This window comes from Peromyscus leucopus, chromosome 6 (genome assembly GCF_004664715.2).
Source record: "Peromyscus leucopus breed LL Stock chromosome 6, UCI_PerLeu_2.1, whole genome shotgun sequence".
Taxonomy (NCBI): domain Eukaryota; kingdom Metazoa; phylum Chordata; class Mammalia; order Rodentia; family Cricetidae; genus Peromyscus; species Peromyscus leucopus.
Genome location: NC_051068.1, coordinates 60,416,077 through 60,435,736, shown reverse-complemented (window position 1 = coordinate 60,435,736; position 19,660 = coordinate 60,416,077). Strand labels below are relative to the sequence as shown.

General features: G+C 42.0%; 1 long non-coding RNA gene across 1 annotated transcript; it reads left to right on the top strand.

Moving 5' to 3' along the window:
- Positions 1 to 1,570: 1,570 nt before the first annotated feature.
- On the top strand, positions 1,571 to 18,877 carry LOC114682945. Its single transcript, XR_003733111.1, has 4 exons — positions 1,571 to 1,631; positions 6,595 to 6,847; positions 16,831 to 16,967; positions 18,757 to 18,877. It is a non-coding gene; the product is annotated as an uncharacterized LOC114682945 (long non-coding RNA).
- Positions 18,878 to 19,660: the final 783 nt, after the last annotated feature.

Sequence of the window (19,660 nt, the reverse complement as noted above, 5' to 3'; positions counted from 1 at the left end):
ACTCAACCCAGCGTTGTGGCACATGTGTGTAATCCTAGTACGCAGGAGGATGGTAAGTTCAAGGCCAGCCTGGGCTACATAGTGAAACTCTGCCAAAAAAAAACCAAAAAACTCACACAAAAATAAAACAAAAAGTAAAACCCAGTTCATGGCAATGTCCCAGGCCAGGATTCCTAGCCCAGGCAGAATGGAAATTTATCATACCAAGGGTATAAAATGTGCTCTAAAGCGAATTTTCATTTTCTCCTGTTTCCCTCCTTCCTTCCTTTTCTCTTACTGCCCCCTCCCCTCTCTCTCCTCATTTCCAGCAATAGAGAGATTTGCAGTCTTGCTCAGAGAGCTTTGAAAAATTCCTCATCCGTGCTATTAAAGGAACAACACAGAGCACACACACACACACACACACACACACACACACTTCTACATGCAGGAGTCCACCTGAAAGGTGTCACCTGTGTGACGCAGATGCATGAGTGTTAGTGTCACATGACTGCATAGTAAACACCGCTAAGAACAGCAATGAACCATTTCCTCATATGGAAAAAAAAAAAAACCAACAAAACCCAACCAAAGAGCCCCAAATAGCTGCACTTCACTTTCAAGCGCTCTTGTGTGAAGCTACTCAGACAGTGCCAGGGCTAATTGGTGCCAGGTGCCTTGTAGACAGGCCAGCTCCATGGATTTCTCGATCTTTTTGTGGAAGGGTGACTTAATAACACATCTCTGGTGGATGTTTTCATCTTGCTTCTGAGACAATACAGGAAGGCAACTTTGCTCTGTATAAGTCAACAATAGCCATGCTGAAAAATAGAAAAAGGGTCCAAGTCATCTCTGCCTGCCTCAACTGAAACAACAACAACAACAAAAGCAGGAAAGGCCTTCTATGCTTAGATACAATATGGGTATTACAGAGAACACTGGAGCCCAAGGCATAGCCTGCTGGTTCCCAGCTTTCTAACTGTATGTCCATTTTTCAGATGCCACCTCTGCTGAACTTCAGTATATAGAAGAGATAGATGTGGGCTCCTCTTGATATCTTGGGGTGAAGATGCTCATTTAGCATCTCCCTTGTCTCCTGTTCTGTGCCTTCCTGCACCCCTGGCAGAAACCAGGAAGCATCCCCAGTGACCCGTGGAAAGTATGGAGTGGGGTGCAGGCTATGTCTAGACGTACCTTACCCACTTTATAGATGCTGGAACAGGCCTGGGGAACTGAGTGGTGGAGTTGGGAAGCTGGACCTGCAGCCCAGCCCTCTCAGCTGCTCACCCTCAGATGCTGAAGGACACAGCATTTGGGCAGCACATGTTCACTGTTGCTCCATGGAAGAAAACATTTAAAGCCCTCTAACTGGGACTGTAGAGCAATGAATTTCAATAACCTCCTTAGAGCAGCATGGCCTTTTGGGGTTTTCTCTTTTTCCTGGAGATTGAGTATTTGTGGTTCAGAAAGCAAAATTATTGTGTAATAAGAGATCTAGTTTGATCCATTTGCTGGACACATAATAGGAGAACTTATAGAATGAGACATATGCCTGTCCTGCTCCTCATCACTCTTCCTAATGCCCCTACTGGGTGCTGACGGCTTCCTGGGACCACGGTCAAGATCCACAAAGACATTTTTCAAGACTCTAGGTAATGGGGCATGTCCTTTCAGGATAAGAAAAACTCAGACCATGCTAACATCATGAAGCAAAGTATAGCCACCATGCACCTTTATAGCTTCTCGAGGAAAACAAAGCTGGTAAGAGCCACTCGGAGGAACTGGTCAATGTTCAGTCTGCATATCCCACCACGCTACCTTTCTATTCCGCCCTATAGATTCTTAGGCCCTCTTTCCTTTCTTCCTTTACTTCCATTTTATTTCACCAAAATGGGACCATCTTGTTTTTAATGTTTTTTTTTCATCAGCTATTATAAACAGCTTTCGGCAATAGGATGTTGTATGTAATTGTTTGGTTTAGTAGTATTCCTTGTTGCTGTAACTCATTCAGCTACATCTTCCCTTTTTAATATTCTATCCTGCTCTTGTAAAACAGAGAAACCTCTGGCTTTAGTCATCCATCTTTCCACATTTCTTTAGGGTGGAATAGAAAGGTAGCATGGTGGGATACGCAGACTGAACATTGACCAGTTCCTCCGAGTGGCTCTTACCAGCTTTGTTTTCCTCGAGAAGCTATAAAGGTGCATGTTTTGGTTCATTGTCTAGACAATTTAGATAAGAAATGGAGTGCACAGGATTCTAGAGTGTAACTGATTGGCTGAGAATTTATACAGTTGTGATGTGTTCTTCTCTTCAAAATTTGATACAAGGAGAAAGCAAAAACAAAGACATACTCACTTTTGTTTACCTTTAGAAAGCGCCTGTAAGGGGCATGGATTGGCTACCACCAATCTTGACCTTGTCCCACTCTGCAGAGACTCTTGACTCCACAGGGCTGTAGGGTGATTGGTAGGAAAGTCAACCATTGTCCAATACAGCAGCTGTAGAGAACAGGAGCCCGGGTGCCTGCCTCGCTCTGTATTCTCCCCTTCCTTCTTCCAGACCAAAGGATGAGGCTGAGAAGCACAGAGAGATGAAGATGTCTTTCTGGCTGCCTCACTGGCCTTCTATGGTTCTCACCTGGTGGCCTGAGTTACAGTTAATGGGCATCAGCCTGCTGCTGTCCCATCCTCTCTCATCTGAAGAGTCACCCCAAGGAATTTAGAAAAGCACCCACAGCTGGTCTTGCACTAGCTCCCTTCCAGGGCCTTCCAAGCTGTGGCTGCTGTCACCTTCTTCTTCCCTATGACACTGTGTCTGGATAGAGTAAACAGAGAACTTATGGATTGTAGAGCAGAAGCTGAATTGATTATATTAATGGAGAGTGTCAAGTGAGCCAGAAACAGAGCATGACCAGAACCATGGCTTCTGGACTCTATGGCCTCATCAGATCGCATTGAGTGGTTCTGTTCAAGGATCTTAAGAAGGAAATGGGACTTAAGAGACTATCCTGTAGATGTAACCAACCGTCTTATTAAATAAGAAACACAGAAACAATGTAAAAGAGAAAGCCGAGAGGTCAGAGCTCAGAGCTAAAATCTCACCCTTCCTCCTGCTGTCCCAGCTTCTCGAAAAGAGGACCTACTCCCTGTCGGTTCGTTTTTTTAAAGTATGTTGTTCTGCCTTCTCATTGGTTGTAAACCCAAACACATGACTGCCTCGTCACTGTCTGAATGTACAGCCCCCTAGGTCTTAAAGGTATATGTCTCTAATGCTGACTGTATCCCTGAACACACAGAGATCTTATGGGATTAAAGGCGTGTGCCACCACCGCCACACTCTTGCTATGGCTCTAATAGCTCTGACCCTGAACACACAGAGATCTTATGGGATTAAAGGCGTGTGCCACCACCGCCACACTCTTGCTATGGCTCTAATAGCTCTGACCCCCAGACAACTTTATTTATTAACATACAATCAAAATAATATTTCAGTACAATTAGATTACCACCACATTTCCCCTTTTCTATTTTAATAAAAAGAAAAAAAAGCAAAAGGTTATAACTAACAAAAGAAAAACTATATACAAAAGTACAATAACTATATACAATATATACAAGTAATAAATACCTAAACAGGTATTTGACAAATCAGAGAAAATAATTCCATTATCTATCCTATTTTGGTAAATCCAAGATGTATCTAATGCACTTTCTATCCTAATTAATTTTCAACTATAACTAACTAATCTTCAACCATAACTAACTAATCTTCAACTCCCTCAGAGACCCAAGAAGGAATAATATTAGCTAACAAAAATAAAAACAGGAAGTGCATGCAAGCAACTTCCAAAAAATTTTGTGAGTTGACAGAAACAGCAGCTGCCTGGGCAGTCACCTGAGGTTTCTCCGCAGTGTTGGGGCATCATCTTCAGCCTATAGGCTTAGTGTATCTGACAGACTCATTTGTGAAGTAGGATGTACACAAGGATGTATACAAGGTCAACAGTTCAACCTCACATTGGGTGAGAGCAGTCCACGTACCAGAAACACCTGAATTCCACTAGTGTCCTGTCATGATTCAGGATTTTAAATTCTGGAAATTGTTGACAGTTTTAAATTCAGCTGTCCATTCTTCTTGGCTGTGTATATATGGCTTCATCTCGGCATCCCCTTCTTCTCCACATCCCTCTATTAAATGCCAGTCTACTTTCGAGAGCATGAGCTTTCAGCTGCTGTTCCATTGTACAACAGAATCCATCGGCCCTCTGCCTGTTAAGCTGCTTTGAAGAAAAGGGCACTGTACCTTTTCCGGATGCGAAGGCCATTTCAGGGATGGGCCGTATTGTCCTGGCCTCAGAAGATGCCTTTTGATAAAGCCATAACCACACTTGTTTTGGCAAGAATAAGTAGTCCCTTGTTTCGTGTTCTGTCTGTCCATTTTGTCCTGTTGATTCGAGGATACTTTGTTGTCCAGTGGCTAACTTTGGCCACAAGGAAAGTTGACTCCATATGCAGTTTCTTCAATGCCCATATTTTCTCTGAAGTAGATTAGTACTGCCAGGAGCTGACATGTCTCAAAAAAGAAAAATTTTCTAAGTTATTAAAACATTTTAAATGCCATATTCTGTAGATCTCTGAAGGGTTTGAAGATGACCTGTCTAAAACATCTCTGCTCAATTTTTAAAACATATCTAATATGACTACAAGTTCTATTGTAATGTCTAACTACTAACTTTCATTTCTTTATATCCTAATAGTTGATAATAATAACATTCAAGGATCAGAAATTTGTATTACATTGTTAAATGAATGGTATAAATACAATTAGAAATATATATATAGCATTTTCTTTTTTTTTTTTTTTTTTTTTTTTTTTTGGTCTTTTGAGACAGGGTTTCTCTGTGTAGCTTTGTGCCTTTCCTGGAACTCACTCGGTAGCCCAGGCTGGCCTCGAACTCACAGAGATCCGCCTGGCTCTGCCTCCCGAGTGCTGGGATTAAAGGCGTGTGCCACCACCGCCCCACTCTTGCTATGGCTCTAATAGCTCTGACCCCCAGACAACTTTATTTATTAACATACAATCAAAATAATATTTCAGTACAATTAGATTACCACCACACTATCCTGTTTCCTGACCCCTGTGTTTTCTTCTATTCTCCCAACACTTCCTGATTTTACTTCTTTCCTATTCAGACTTAACTGCACATGGAGCTAATGGGCTTTCCGCATGACTCCTTTGTCCCATTGTCCCTTGATTGTCCATTTTGTCCCAATTACACCTGCTTTCTCTGTTTACATGTAGGTAGCAACTGGAGGAGGCACCACAGTCCCGCAGAGCAATTTTCTTTACATGGTGGCCTTTCATGACTTCTGGTCACAAGCAGCCTGACTTCTGTGTGCTGTCATTTCCCATCTCTAGAGAAGCGTTTCCAAGATGCTCCTCTGTCTGTTGGCATTTGGTGATTTCTTAGTGAACTGCCCCAACCTACACATACTCATATAGCAATTAGCAGTTGATTGCATCTCGGACACTTTGCAGAGACAAATGTTATTACCAAACAGAAGACCCGTTATTTTGAAGAGTTTCTGTGACGTGGTATCAGGGAGGGACTGTGGTAAAGGGGGAATTTGTCCGAGGAGAGAAAAGGCGGAAGAGGAGAAAGTAGAATCCCCCAGTGCCTTGGGTTTCCCTTTCTTCAGTCTTTCCAGCTGGGTTTGACTTGTTCCCTAAGGTTCAGGGGCTCCTGAGCAGAGACTGCATGGTAACGCTCTCCCATCCCACCCCCATACACTGGGATGGTGACAACTCTGGCTGCCATGACACAGGGTGACTCTCCCTTATTCCTTAGTTGGATCCATTTTAGGTGGGGGATGACTATTGTCAGATCTCCTTTTCCTCTGAGATTTAATTAACAATTTTTTAGGGGGCTATATTCTTTAGGACATAGGTTCATGTTCAGTTGTTGATTTTGGAGGCAGAGGTGGTTTTCAGCCCTACTAACTTCTCTCCACAAAATGCATTTGATCCTTTTGGTAGAGTCTTTCTACAGAGGTCTTGTTGGGGGAGGGTGTGTGTGAAGTCCTTTTACTTGGTCATCTTAGAGTATCTGGTTTTGGACTTAAGCTCCACTGCTGTGAGTGAGCAGGACATTTTAAGCTTCCTCATTAGCCAGGCCAATGAATATCTTCCTTGAGTCTGAGAGATACACATGCATTCATTTAAAGCAGGTGGGACCCTGCCAATTTGTTCAGATCCACTGCCAGTTGGCCGTGAGTTGGGTCATCCCTCAGGAGAGCCAAGGAGATCAGAAGGCTTGGCCTGGGATCCTGGCCTAGCAATGAACAGTAGCTTTGGTGTGTAAAGAGGCAGTGTCTGAGCATAAATGGACCAGGCAGGCACAGTCCCTCACATCTCCCTTCAAAATTGTCTGCCAGTGTCTATAATTTTTTCCAAGGGAAAATTCTGCATTTGTTTTTCGGTATTTTAAAAGAGCATGCATGCGTGTTTGCTCTGGGTGATCAAGGCATGTCTCCATTCAAAGGCGCTGGCAAGAACACTCGCTCCTTTTCTCACTTCACATTCTTGACCCCACGACCTTGTGTTCTCCCAAAGCCTCTACCACGCAATCCAGTCTTCATCCTCTACCATGATCTCCCCTGGACGATCCCACAGGCCTCTTGATGTCAACCGACTGGAATGTTGCTCTCCTGTCTGGGAAAAGCTCCCTTGGTCTTAGCTAACTCGGAGGTGGGAGGAATTCATATGAATTTGAAAGCCTGCCTCAAATTGCCTCCCGTTGGAACTTCCCACGAAGCCTGGAGACAATAATCAGAACATCTATCTTCAGTGCCCAAAAGGAAGAGAGGTACAGTCCCCTTTTATTTCTGCCAAAGCCATTTGGAGCCAGATAGAAGCATGAACACACCTGGGTGGGAGATGGAGCGTACAGGAGAAATGTCCATGCTGAAGTTGGCATCACCTATATATGCTTTATTCGTTGGGAGAACTGAGAAAAGTAAGTCTGTCAGTCCCATTTCATAAAGAACTGGAGCCTCAGAGAACTCAGCCACTTTAGCCACTTTCTCCGAGTGACACTTTTTTTTTTTTTTTTTTTTTGTGAGTGGTAGAGTCTGTTACAGTTAGTTTTAGAATGAACTGGAAGGCTGTACCTGGCTGTAGGAGAAGCAGATATGTATTGGGAACTGAGAGATACTTAGGCTTAGCCAGGTCTTCAGACTAGTTTTAGCCAAAGAATAGAGCATCCAAGTGAATGGTTCCAGGACTCCCCTCAAGTACCACCAACTATGACATTCAAGTTCCTTATATTAAATGGAACGATATTTGCATATCACACAATGCCTTAAATTATAGATTCTCTCTAATCCCCGATAGAATCTAAACACTAAGAGGAAAGTCTGCATAGTCAGTACTGACAGAACATTTTCTTGGATGTTTTATATCTGGGGTTGCTTGAGTTCTTGCATATGGAGCTCACAGATATGGAGGGGCAAATGCAGTTGGTAGTCTGATTCGAGAAGGAAGCGTCAACATTATACTTTTGAGGTTTCATCATTTGTAGAGCAACGCTTCGGTGAATGGATTTTTCCTAATTACAACTGAAGTATACGTGTAGCTAATCTTTTAAGCTGTAATTTAATGTAAATGTAAATTAATTCATCAAGTTTTACTCAACACAATTACTCTCTAGTAGTTGGTTTTCTTCCCTTCATGCATTTATTCTTTTAATCTACATGTACTTTATGAACATCTGAGGTGGGTACAAGGTGAATTCCAAGAAGAGTAAGATCTGTTCTGTGTCTTAAATGGGCTTACAACTTAAAAGGGACCGTAAGTCATCATGAGGCAGCATTACCAATAATAAGAATAATACAAACAGGGAAAACATGAACTGAAAACAGAAAGAGTGTTTCCCTGTTGACGAAGGTGATGTGTAGGCAGAAGCATCGAGAAAGGACAGTCAGGACTTCAGCAGACAGTGTTGGAGCAGGGGCACAGGGAGGCAAGAGAAGAAAGCATCGCTAGGAGAGAGCAAGGCGGTGGGGAACGGACACATGGTGGGGGGAACTTGAATGCTTTGGTTTGACCTAAATGTAAGATGTATGTTGGGGGAGGGAATAGGAGATAAAATAGAATTTAGAGGCCTCTTTAGAAAACCCTCAGTGCCAAGCCAACCAGTTCAGTGTTTATCTGGTAGGCAATGGAGGGCCTTTGGTCATTTAAGAATCAGAGAAAGTCATGACTTGGCAAGTACTTTAGGAATGAAGATGGATGGAAGATTTCTAGGGGACATTCCAAGCTGAAGAAATGAAGCATGAACCAGGCTTATAGGAGTGTAAGGAGAGAACAGATGTTTAAGATGGGTTGAAACTGTGATATCATAAGAAGTCATCTTTCATTTTCAACCTGGTTTTTAGAATTTGACATAGTTCCTAAAACCCTTGGGACTGCCTAAGTGGAGGTGGGGATGGGGGTGGTGAAAGGACACTCTCCTGATATTGAAACATCCCTGCATCCATATCTGAGTTATGGATAAAATGATGGGTGCCTTGGGTCTCTAGACAGTTCCAGGACAGGAGCTAGTCACTGGAAAGAGTAAGCTATGATCAGAAAACTGGCTGGAACTTAGTCTCTGAGGAAGGAAGGAGACCTAATGAAGGACTCAGTCTCCACTGGCCAGTGATTTGATCAATAATACTTTTGGAAGAGACTTCTGCAAGCCCTGAATAATAGGATTCTACAGACATCAGTTAGTGAACACATCAGTATACTGGAGGGTATTACTCCTGAAGAGATATGGAGCTCAAAACCGCTGCCTGCCTGACGCATTGCCTTGCCCTGTGCATCTGCACATCTCCTCCATATGCTCCTCATAAATTGTATCTGGTTATAACAAACCAGTAGTAACAAAGTTTCCTTGAGCTCTCTGGGCCATTCCAGCCAGTTATTGACGGAGCAAGGGTGAGTTGGGGTATGGAGCAGCCTAGACTTTTGACTCGTGGCTGAAGTGAGGCTGTTCTGATGGGGCTCAGTCCTTAATCTATGGGATGGATCTGAGCCAACTCCTGAGCACCAGTGTCAGAAACAAACCGAATCTTCAGATGCCCACCCGAGGGTTAGGCAGCAGGAGAAGAGCTGGCCGTTGTGGAAAGCACTTGTATATTTTGGAAATAAATATGAGGAGAAACACAGAGATGCTGTGGTAAAGGAAGGAGATGTTAAATATGGCCAACATGTCAAGTTCCAGAACGTGGGAGAGTGTGGAAGAGAAGGAGGAGAATGAACTGGTTCTGGGGGAGGGTGGAGTAGGAGATGAGTCATTCAGAAGGCAGCAGCTGTCCTCCTGGTAGGTTACCAGGTAAGTCCACCACAGAATACACACTCTTAAATCTGAAAAGAAAGTCTTTATTGCTGGCAAGTGGCTGCACAGGGAACTCGCCCAAATCACGCAAATCATGCAGCCCAGTCCTCATAGTTCTTTGTCTTTTATGCACAAAACCGACATCCTGAGTGATTCACTTTAGTTATCAAGACCAGTTAGTAAGAAGCCGAACTACTGAAGCTAAAAAGCAGCTTTTTCTGGATCCTGGAACTATCGACCAGGTCTTTGTGCCTGTTTTGGCAGGTGTTGGGGCCTTCATGCTGGATTTTAAGGTCAGAATGGTGCCTCTAACATGGCATCAGTTATGCTAAGGTCTGAGAGCCTGTTACATAGACTCATCAAGTCTCAGGAGGAAGGGGTGTAGAGTGAGGGTTGAGGCTAATAGGATGCTGCTAGGTGGAATCACTCAAAAACATCTTTTCCCGTGTGAAAAAGGACCAGTCATTGCTGTCAAGGGGCTTTTTTTCCCATAGGGCAGTTAACTAAGCCGTCTGCTGTAGCTTTCCTATACTGGCCATTTCTGGAACAATTCTGCATCTGCTCCATTCTGGCCCAGAGGACAGGTTTCCAGTCCCCCAAAGCTGTTTTGAGCCCACCCCAGTCAGCACCCCAGTCACTACCACCCATCTCCCTGGGGAAGCTTTACACTGTTCTGAAATTGTTCTGTCTATTCTAAACTTTTATGTGAATGTAGTCACACTTTTAGAGGACAGCTTTCTTTGCTTAATACTCTGTTTAAGTGGGGACATGGCTTTCATATTTTTTTTTTTGCCTAGCATTCCACTGCAAAAACAAAATAATATTCTGTTTACCTGCTTTGGTCTGATGAGCTTCAGGGTTTTTTTTTTTTTGTTTTTGTTTTGTTTTTCGAGACAGGGTTTCTCTGTGTAGCTTTGCGCCTTTCCTGGAGCTCACTTGGTAGCCCAGGCTGGCCTCGAACTCACAGAGATCCGCCTGGCTCTGCCTTCCGAGTGCTGGGATTAAAGGCGTGCGCCACCAACGCCCGGCAGCTTCAGGGTTTTTATAGTTTGGTATTGTGGAGAAAAATATGATATGAAACTTGTGATCATGATATTTACGAAGGGAGAATTGCACTCATTTCTCTTGGGTGTTTGCCTGGCAGTGGAATGGCTGAGTGTGTCAGTTACCCCTCATTCCTGCGTCCAAATAACTGACAAGAAGCAGTGTAAGGGAGGAAGGCTTCACTTTGCCTCATGGGTTAAAGGTATAGTTTGCCATAGAAGTGAAATTTTGGCAGTGTAATAGCCAGAATGGTTCTCAGCTACTGGAGCAGGAATACGAGGCTGCTTGCTTAGGTTTTGGTAGACTGGGGAAAAAATTTAAAAAAATGCTGATGCCGGGTTACAACCATAAAACCAAGAAATGAAATCTCAGGACTCAGATTATTGTTCAAAAGACTCATATTTGAGTCACACCTCTGACCCAGAATAGAGATAGGAGATTCTGAACTGCTCAGGAACTCAGTAATAAATAACCATCTACACCTTGTAGGGTTGATATCTAGCAAAGGCATTCTGATTAAGACAAGGATGTATCATTGTCCCCTGTCCTAAATCAATCCAAATGGTTTCATCGATCACCTGGAGAGGGAAATGTGCCTCAGGAACAGTTGTTCTTTGTACTGTTTTTTAAAAAGCTTTAGAAATAGTATAAAGCCTGACAAAATGTCAATGAACACAATGGTCTTTTGGCAATTGTCCAATGTTACCCTGTAGAGGGCGCTCTTCTCTGCAATAAACTACCTGTCTTCCACATCCCCTCTGTTCACCTCGACCGAATTCCTTCAAGGGAGACTAGAACAACTGGGACTCCCAGGGGAGTCCAGAGTGAGATCCGGGTGACAAAAACATAACATGCCACTTCCATGGAGAGCCACTGTGGGCCTGAGGACCTACTGCCTAGAGAGGTGTAATTAGTAGTCATCTACACTGTCTTCAGGGCAGGCGTGAAGGCTGGGGCAAGGGTCTGCCCATGGCAAGATGGGATGAAGGGAAGTGAAGTGTTTAGCTTGGGCTACAGTGAGAAACTGTAAGCTGAATCTTGGGTATATTCTTTGGTCTGGGCTGCATTTCTGGCCCTGATTTGTGACTCTGGAGGTGATCGGGATAATTGAGAGCTTATGCTCCACTCCCCAAAGACTGGTTTTAGCACATAAGCAACCTGCATTTTAATATTATTCCTTCTGACTGGAAGCATTTGGAAATGGTTCTTGCCCCTGCTTATAAAAGGTGGCGTTAGTTTATGAACATTTCGACATTGATTAATAAAATTCCGAACCCATTAACTAATGGGGAAATGCCAAAGTTTTTTTTTTTTTTTTTTTTTTTTGCATCCAAGAAAGTAAATGCAATAAAACCTATCCCAAAAGGTAAGTTAAATTATAGCTTTTGCATTTCTTCCCTGATGGCCCCACCAGATGTTTTAAAATGCAGGACACAGGCCCTTTTTCCTGTTCTCTCCAGGGAAGGAAGAGGGATGACTTGGCTCAGATACACAAACTTTTAGAAGGAGAGAGAAAGAGAGAGAGAGAGAGAGAGAGAGAGAGAGAGAGAGAGAGAGAGAGAGAGAGAGAGAGAAATAGCAAAGCAGCCATGTAGCGAAGGCCTGCCGGGAATCACAAGGTGGCTGGCCCATAAATCTGAAGACAAGGGAAAGCAAGCTATGCTGGTGTCTGCCCATTTTTTTTTTCTTACCCTCACCAGTTCCTCCCAGATCAATGTCAGGAATTTAGCTCTCATTTTGAAAACAGCTTGTAAAGTCTCCACTGGTCCCCTGAGGCCCAGGGCTGCCATCTTGCCTCTTCCTTGTAGAGAAGTCAGGACTCCTTTGCCCCAGCAGAGCTCCGTAGAGGAGGATCACGCAGGAATCCATCCAGGCTTGGGCTGGATGGCCCTATGAGCAGAGAACTGTGGGAACCAGAGCGTCTCCTTTCCTACCCTTCTCCGGGCTCCCCAGTTCTCTAGTGAACAGAAGGAGGTATATTTTTAATCTTCTCCCTCCACATGCTTCAACTTCTACTCCAGTCTAAAAGGACACAAAGCAGTAAAAATGTGAGAGCAGGATATGGCCAGTCCTTTGCAGCCAGGGACAGCCCTCAGTTTCTGCCATGATGAGCTGAGCTCTCTTCAGTAAAGGCAAGCTTTGTCCTTCCCTTTGGGTGGCATGGGTGTAGGCTCCACACTTGAGGGAGTCTAGCAACAGGAAGTTCCAGTTTTTACTTCTCAGTGTTTACTTTTCTGTGATGGAGGTGGTGTCCCCTATTCTGGCCATGCATTAGAAACATTGAGAAACTAAAACATCATAGTATGCCTAAACCACAAAGGCAAGAGCGGTCCAAGAGTCTGTAGATGCATGATTGGGAGAACTAGCTTCTTAGGCAGTCAGCATATGATGGTAGCCTGATGAAATATATTCTGTATACTTCCCACCAAATATTGACAGGAGTCCTAAATGGGAGCAGGGCAAGGTGAGCCTTGCAGAAAGAAGTTAAAGACCAAAGGGGAGTCTGGAATGGAGCAGAACCATGGAAACAGAAGATTAAAAAACTCAGTGGTTGCCAAATCTTATAATTTTGTGACCATTGGAAAATTCTGTACCATCTCTTAAGTTTGGAAAAATGGATATTCAGAAGAGAATATTGTGTTTCAAATGAAGTTTGAGCCATACCCTTTATTCATCTCAACTCTATCATTCAATAGTGGTGTCTCTTCAGGCAAGTAACTCAGTCTTTCTGAGTTGCAGTGGTTAATGATACAGAAAAGAATTTTCTCTCATGTATGACTAATTTAGGTATTAGTTACTTTTCTCATCACTGTGACAAAGTACCTGTCCATGAAAAGGGAGGGACATTTTATTCTAGCTCACAGATTCAGAAGATTTTAGCACACCATGGTAGGCTGTTCCTTCTGGGCAGGAATGGGAGGTAGAGTGTTGCAAAATATTTGTTTACACTGTAAAGATATGTCCCTGCCTAAGGAAACTTCTGATTGGTTTAATAAATAGCAAAATGGCCAATAGCTAGGAAGGAGAGAATAGGTGGGATTTCCAGGGAGAGAGAGAGAGAGAGAGAGAGAGAGAGAGAGAGAGAGAGAGAGAGAGAGAAACTGGGAGGAGGAATCTAGGCATGTAATTTCGCCAGTAGACTTGGAGTGAGTTAGATGTGCCATATGAAAAAGAGGTAATTGAGCCATATGCCAGAATGCAGAATAAAAAATTATAGGTTAATTAAGCTATAAGAGCTAGTTGGAAAAAAGCCTAAGCTAAGTCAAGCTTTCATAACTAATAATAAGTTTCAAGGTTATTATTTGCAGGCTAGTGATCCAAAGATAGTCTGATAAGAAAGCTTGTCACATTTGGTGCCCAATGTGTGGCATGTAAATCCACATAATGCCTGAGAAAGCTCTCGGCAACCATGGTCTCTCAGGTAGGCTTGATGCTTATGGAGTACAGAGATGTAGATCTTTAAGAGGTCCTGTGACCGAGCACTTGCATGGGACTGCATGCCACTTGGTGATAGAAATGCCTACTGCAGCATGGTTTAGAAACTTTCCAAATCTGGGACAAATGGACTGACTCCAGGCTGGGGCCCACAGGCATGAGTCTCTGCTCTCACAGACCTGAAGGGGTGGAGCCAGCCACCAGGCCATGTGCTAAACTAGCTGTATGGCAGACAGTCTAGCAGGATAAGGTTCAGCTCACACAGTGAAAAAAAAAACACTATAAAAGAGCAAAAAGTCAGGTCCAAATCAATAAAACCTTTGAACAGATATATACTATGCTTAAAAATGTGCTTAGATGCTGAAAAAGAAAAAAGAAAATGGGTATAGATAGTCATAGAAAAATAAATACTTTAAATATAATAAAGTCTTTAAAGAGAGAATAAAGTAATATAAAAGGAACAAGCCATGTAAAGATGAGAAATACCATAACACAGGGCATGTGGATCATATATAGTGCTTTGTTAACTTTAAATACTTTAAATACTAATGAACAAAAAGTGACAGCTGCTGAGAGACATTGGATTATAAAAGGAGTGCTAAACTGAACCAGCCTGTATATTTGGGGGATGTCTTAGCTTCAGAATAGAAGTCAGGAAATATGTTGTGTTGGAAGAGAGGTTGTGCTATTGTTTCCACAGAAAATGAAAAGCTATGGGTTCCTTCAAAATTAATGAAGACTAGATTTGACCAGAGGAGATCTCTTGAAAATCTTGCTAAAGACATGGAGGAAAAAAAAAATCAAACCAAAAAACCAAAACAAAACTCAACAACCCTCTTAAAAAACAAGAACCAACTACAATTCTGTGTCTAGAACAACTTTAAAGCTCATAGCTGAGATGGTCCAACCTCATAGACTACTCTAGCCAGGACTTCAGATAAGTTCAACACTTTCCTATCACACAAAGATTAAACAAAAATGATACAGCTAGTTCTCCCGAGACTCGATCATTATCCCAGTTTTCTCAGGGCCTCCTAAAGATGCTGTCACTCCCAGACAACATGAGGCAGTATAGAGAATATAATGCCCACATTCCCAAGAGGAGGAGTGGGTGGTTTTTTGGTCATTTGATGGGCTATGGATATTTGTAATTGTTTAGGAGGATTGATTATAAGTTATTATTGGTCATGGCCAGGAAGAAAACTAAGCAAAGAAGATTATGTTCAGGGATCTTATTTTGCAAAGAAAAAGGGAGGCTAAAGGAACAATAGAATAAAAGGATAGATTATTAAATCTATTTTTAAACTAAAAACAATCTACTTCAGAGAAGATGATGGACATCAAAGAACCTCCATATGGTATTTGCTTTCATTGTGGCAAATTTAGCCTCTGGGAAATAAACAGCCCTTGCCTTGACTACTGACAGTATGCTGTTCAAATTGGACAAGCAGGACACAAAAGAAGGCAACTCCTGAACTTTGCCAAGACAAGGTAAGATAGTCCATCAAAATTTTCTGCATCACATAAAAAGGTCTGTCACATATTCTAGGCCTGCAGGTCAAAGATGGATACCCCAACATTGCAGAGGAATCGTGAGTGCCTATCCAGGCAACCAGACGTCTTAGTCATTTCTATAGTTTTGGAAGTTGCTTGCTCTGCACTTCCTGTTTACTTAGGTAATATTTTATCCTTCTTATGTCTTTGATAGGGGTTGAAGTCTAGATAGTTATAATTACAGTTTTCCTTGTTATCAAATTCAGAAAAGAAACTTACAAAAGAGATATAAAGTTTATAAGGCTGAGAGGCATAAAATTTTGAGTTGTTTATCTAAGAAAATGTTTTAAGGTCTAAAAAGATATTTTTAGAATCATAATACAAGTTATGATAGAAAATGGTTTAAGTATAAAACTTTGAACTCACTAAGATAGGATAGATAATACAGTATTTTCTCTGAATTTGCCAAATGCAAATGGACTGGACATCATGAATGTAATTTTTACTGATAATTATTCTTATTGTATATAGTTTTACTATGTTAGTGTATATAGTTTTACTATGTTACTCTCCTTTTTAATTAATCAACAGGGGTGGAATGTTGCAGAATATTTGTTTACACTATAAAGATATGTGTTGTGGGATATTTGTACACTGTGAAGATGTATTGCTGTGATTGGTGAAAAAGCTTAACTATTGGTGAAATTATTAAGGTTACTCCACGTAGTTAAAAGGGAGGTTTATTGAGTGGCATAACTTACAAATGAAGGGATAGGTAGGCTGCAGGGTCTGGGAAAGACATAGCACAGTCCGACGGTGTTGTCTGGAAAACTCTGCTCAGTCTACCTCCAGCGTCCAGGGTCTGGGAACCAAGGGAGATGGCGCATCTGGATCTCGGGTCTTCAGGGTCCTCTCTTGGCCCCACCTTGTAGGCGTGACAGTTACCGAAGCCGCAATGGGGGTTGGAACTTCCAGATCAAGGTTGGAATGGCTACCCACTACACTTAACAGTCAATAGCTAGGCAGGAGAGATAAGATTTCTGGGCAGAGAGGGAGAATGCCAGGAGGAAGAAATGTGGAATCCCTAGCCAGATATGAGGAAGCAAGACATGCAGGAGGAGGAGTAACAGCCATGAGCCACATGCAGGATGTAGATTAATAGAAATGTGTTAATTCAAGTTATAAGAACAAATTAGGAGCAAGCCTAAGCCCTAGGCTGAGCTTTTACAATTAATAAGAAGTCTCTGTATCATTATGTGGGAGCTGGCTGGCTGGCGGGACAGAGATAGACTCATTACAGATGAATCTAGGCATGCAATTTTGCCAGCAGACTTGGAGCAAGTTGCATGTACTGTACTAAGAGGAGGTAAGAGAGCCATGTGCCAGAATGTAGATTTAAAAACTATAGGTTAGTTAAGTCTTAAGAGCTAATTGGGGAAAAGCCTAAACTAAGGCAAGCTTTCATAATTAACAAGTCTCTGGGCTGTTATTTGCAGGCTTATAATCCAAAGATAGTTGGACAAGAAAGCTTGCTACAGTAGAGAGGCTGTTTGTATCTTGGCTCACCAAAAAGGAGAGAGCTAGAAGACAAATAGAGATGAAGACATCCTTCAAAGGTCTGTCCCTCCATCAGGTAGGCCACCCAACAACTACAGAGGTTCTATAACTTCCTCAGACAGCACTATTGGCTGGGTACCATGCATTTAAATGCTTATACGATAGTAATACCCTACCTTATTTGTTTTAGGTTATTTGAGAATAAAACATTTTACCTTATTTGTTTGAGGTTATTACTGGAAGGGGGGAAATAAACTAGACAGGATGCACAATTATCTCCCACATAAAGAAAATCATTTATTTTAGATGTTAGACTTTCAACATTTCTGGTAGATTGAATGGATATGTCCTTCACAGGCCCACATGTTTGAACACATTTTGTCCAACCAGTGGACTGTTTAAGAAAGTTGTGGAAACTTTAGAAGTCAGAAATCACTAGGAGCTGGGTCTTGAGGCTTTAATGTGTGGTCCCACTTCCTGTTTATTCTTGTCGAAATACCTCTTCAGCCATGATGGATTCTATTCCCCACAGGAACTGTATACCAAAACCTTAAGTTGCTATCAGCAGGATATTGTATCATTAACAGAGAAAGTAACTAAGACACTTAATACATATGTTGAAGATTTTTTTAATGCAATTTATTTTCTTATTTTATGTGTATGAGTATTTTGCTTGCATGTACATAAGTGTACTACTTTATGTGTGTAAGGTCTTTCAAGGCCAAAAGAGTTGTTGTGGAATATTTGTTTAACTATGCCAAGATGTGTTGCATTTGTTTAACTGTAAAGATGTGTTGTATTTGTTTAATTATTAAAGATGTGTTGCTGTTTTCCCTTGTCTGCCTAAGGTACCTGATTGGTATAATAAAAAGCTGAATGACCAATAGCAAAGGAGGAGGTGTAGGTAGGACTCCAGGGCAGGGAGATTAAGTAGGAGGAAGAATTTAGGCTTAAGGGAAGAATGAAAGACAGACTCCAGGGAGATACCAGGGGCCACCCAGCCAGACACAGAGGAAGCAGGAAAGTAGGACATACAGAATGAAAGAAAGGTAAAAAGCTCTGAGGCAAAATGTAGATGAATAGAAACAGGTTAAATTAAGTTAAAAGAGATAGTGGGACAAGCCTAAGCTAAGGCCGAACATTCATAATTAATAAAAAGTCTTCGTGTCTTAATTTGGGAGCTGGTTGGTGGCCCAAAGAAAATTCCAACTACAGAGAGTGTCAAATCCTCTGGAGCTTGAGTTATTAAAGGTTGTGAGTGGTCCTGTGAGTGCTGGGAACTGAACCTCGATCCTCCACTGAGCCATCTCTCCAGCTCCTGTGTTCCCTGCATGTTCCCTTTAAGCCTTTTCTGTTTCTCTTAGTTAGGAATGGCAAGGTTAATTTGCATTAATGAATAAGTCAGAAGTCCCAGTGGTTCAACATACCACAGTTTATTTTTCACATTTACCATGTCTGTGAGAGTTGGCAAAAGGATGCTGCACACTGGCTTCTCTCAGAACCCGGGGTGAGAGGCTCCTCTTTGGAGATGCTTGCATGAGGTCCTTGGCTGGAGTGGAAAGGGTGGTATATCCTAAGCCTCCACTGAAGTGACACTGGGGACATTCTCTAAAACTGATTTACTCTATTAAACACTGTATCTGCCTTCTCCAGATAGGCTCTTTTCTTGTAGTTTTACTGTCATCCTTTTCTTGGTTTTCCTTTTGGGGGAAATCAGAATAAAAAATAAGCATGTAATGTTTCTTTCTATGTTTAAACTACGTTCCTTCTTGCTCACACAAGAGACTTCAACCCCAGTGAGAAGAGAATGTATTTATTCCAGAAGTTTCTCTCTTCTCATTTTTTTAAAAAATGTATTTCTTCAGATTCCTGGTGTTATGAACTACTCAAGCAATACTTGAAGGATTCGTGTATCTTCAACGTTAGTGCTGCAGCTTGAGTAAGTGTTCCTTGAAGACTCTGCATTAAAGATTAGTGTTCAGCCTGTGGTGCAATTGAGAGGCTGAGGAGCTTTTCAGACGTGGAGCCTCAAGGGAGCACATTAAGTCACTATGGGTGTACCATAGAGGAGGTCGAGGGAACTACTTGTTTGCCTCCTGGCTGTCATGTGATGAAGCAATGTCCTCTGCTATGAACTTCTGCCATGATGTACTGCCTTCTCAGGCTCTGAAGCAATGGAATCAATAGACCAGTGGTCCTCAACCCATGGGTCAGGACCCCTTTGGGGAATCAAACAACCGTTTCACAAGGGTCACCTAAGACCATTAGAAAATACAGATATTTACATTATGATTCATAACAGTAGCAAAATTACAGTTATGAAGTAGCAATAAAAATAATTTTGTAGTTGGGTTCAGCACCACATGAAGAACTGAATTAAAAGGGTCATAGTGTTAGGAAGGTTGGGAACCACTGCAATAGATAGAAACTTAAAAAAAAAAAAGAAAAAGAAAAAGACAATGAACCAAATAAACTTTTCCTCTATGTAAGTCATTTATCTCAGATATTTTATCACAGTGAATGAAAATTGACCAACACTACCACCTATTTAAAAATTGCATATACTTGGGATTTGGCCATTGTAGATGTAACCAACCATCTTATTAAATAAGAAACACAGAGACTTATATTGCATACAAACTGTATGGCTGTGGCAGGCTTCTTGCTAACTGTTCTTATAGCTTAAATTAATCCATTTCCATAAATCTATAGCTTGCCATGGCTCATGGCTTACTGGCATCTTCACATGCTGCTTGTCCTGGTGGTGGC